Source organism: Amaranthus tricolor, chromosome 7 (assembly GCF_026212465.1).
Source record: "Amaranthus tricolor cultivar Red isolate AtriRed21 chromosome 7, ASM2621246v1, whole genome shotgun sequence".
NCBI lineage: Eukaryota > Viridiplantae > Streptophyta > Magnoliopsida > Caryophyllales > Amaranthaceae > Amaranthus > Amaranthus tricolor.
In genome coordinates, this window is record NC_080053.1 from 7,274,226 (window position 1) to 7,277,020 (window position 2,795).

The window sequence follows — 2,795 nt, forward strand, 5'->3', positions numbered from 1 at the left end:
TAAGCCGACTTGACTTTAAGGTAATCCAAGGAAAAGCTAAGTCAACTTTTTCCTTTAGAAAGTTATTTTGTGCTTTTTATTGCTTTTTTGGTTGTTATTTTCATGAAGGATTGAGTCTTTTTATGAAATATGTTAAAGCATTCAGTTTTTGTCTAAATGTGTGGTATAGGATGCACACTTACACCATTAAAAATAAATGGTAGTTGCATTATACATAAGTGCACTAGTGGAAAAAACTTCATCTGCTACGTTACATATGCTGCGGTATTTTAAAGAAGCAGCATAAAATAGGATAAAAAAACGAGGGAAAAAAAATAACATTAAAGGCTGCGGTTTTTTTAGTACCGCAACAAATAAGTCATTAAAGGCTGCGGTTTTATTTGAACCACAGCATATGTGCTTTGCTCTTTTCTTTTCTTCAAAGTCCAACCCAACAAAAACCAATTAAAGGTTGCGGTTCTTAGTAAACCGCAATATATGTTTGAATTTTTTTCTTTCACAATCCCGCCAGCAATAAAGTGCAAGCCCTTGAAATTTTTACATACAATAACTTCTTGCATATTACTGTGTTCTTCTTCATAAACTTGGATACTACTGTTCTTCTTCAAAAACGCACGTAAAATTCATATTTATTGTTCTAAAAAACGTCACTGTTCTTCTTCTTCTTCTACTGTTCTTTGAAATCCCACTGCTACTAGTCACTGCTCTTCTTCTTCTTATACTGTTCTTCGAAGACCCACAAATTACCCACCCACGTATTTCCTTCTTCATCTTCAAAGACCCATAAAATTTCAACCCATTGTTGATTCTCCTTGTTTTAATCTACAACATTTCAACCCACCATTGTTGCTTTTCCTTCAAAAACCCACGAAACCTACGAAATTAGAGCTTAGTCTTGTTCTTCTTCAAGGTATAAATTTTTCAAGCTTAATTTAAGTTCTTCAAGCTTAGCTTCATTGTGTTTTAGGGATTAGTTTTTTATTTTTTTTTTATACTAATTTTGATTTTGCTTTTCGTTGTAGGTTACATAATCCAATTGTAGAAACAAAATTATCATATCTAATTACCAAGGTATGTATTGTATATTTGAATGTGAATAATTTACTTATGTATGTACTTGAATATTTGAATGTGAATAATTTTAATTAATTAGGATTTTTAGGGTAGATTGAATGTGAATAATTTATTTATGTATGTAGTTGTATATTTGAATGTGACTAATTTACTTATGTATGTAAAGTTATATTTGAATGTGAATAATTTTAATTAATTAGGATTTTTAGGGTTGATTGAATGTGAATAATTTACTTATTTATGTAGTTGTATATTTGAATGTGAATAATTTACTTATGTATGTAAATTTATATCTGAATGTGAAAATTTTAATTAATTAGGATTTTTAGGGTGGATTGAATGTGAATAATTTACTTATATATGTAGTTGTATCTTTGAATGTGATTAATTTACTTATATATGTAGTTGTATATTATTAGTTTGTTAATTATTATGATTTATGTTTATTAGGTTAAAAAAATGGTTTTTTTTTTGTTATTTATATTTTGTAATTAAAATATACATAATTTGAATACATTAAATAATATAAACATTAAATAGGGTTAAATAGGGTAAATTTGGCGGGGTTAATTAGGGTTAAGTATATACATATATTGATTTATGTGTATTAATTTTGTTTTGAATTAATTAATCACACTTAGGATGACAAAAGATCATTCTTGGATGTATGGAAGCATTAATTGTCAAAATTAATTGATGGCGTATTAGAATTTTGTAGTATTTCCGTTGAAAATCAAGTTAGGACGGGAGGGAGTGTGTTTTTATTGCCCATGTGTCAAGTGTGGCAATGTATCAAAGGTAGATAGTTTTGATATCCTTAGGAAGCACATACATCGACGTGGGTTTAGGCCAAAATATCATGTTTGGGTTTGGCATGGTGCGCAGGGAGTTTACAAAGAAAAAGGTGTTTTTGAGGATGTCAATAATGTGGATGTCAATGAGGATTTAGATCGCGTTGATGGGTATGAGACAGATGAAGAGAATGTCGATGAGGATGTAGATCGTGTTAATGAGATGATGGAGGGAGTCGAGGATGAGTTAGGAAAAAATCCTCGTGTATTTGAATTGTTGATTGAGGCTTCTCAAAAGCCTTTGTACCCTAGATGTACAAAGTTCACAAAACTAACAGCCATGTTAACAATTTTCAACATTAAGTCAAAGTTCAATTGGAGTGACACTAGTTTCAAAGTCGACATATTATGCCAAAAAGCTCATGTGTCTTTTCGGCTTAGAGTAACAGAAGATTCATGCGTGTCCGAATGATTATGTATTGTATCGGAATGAAATTGAGAACTTAGAAGAGTGTCCTAGGTGTGGGTTATCGCGTTACAAGCGTAAATGGGTTTGGGATGCTATAGGGCCTCCGGCTAAGGTATTGTGGTATCTTCCAATAATACCTAGATTGAAACGCTTGTTTTCTATAAAGAAAAATGCGTTAAATTTGAGGTGGCATGCAAATAAGGTGAAGAAAGATCACTTGGTCACATATCCATCTGATTCTCTGGAGTGGAAGAGTATTGATAGGTTGCATAGGACATTTTGGGGATGAAGTTCCTAATTTAAGGCTCGGACTGTGTACGGATGGAATGAACCCATTCGGCAATCTTAGTTTTCAACATAGTACTTAGCCGGTATTTTTATTGATCAATAATTTGCCTCCTTGGTTGTGTATGAAGCGTAAGTACATTATTTCGGTTCCTAAACAACTTGGGAATCACACA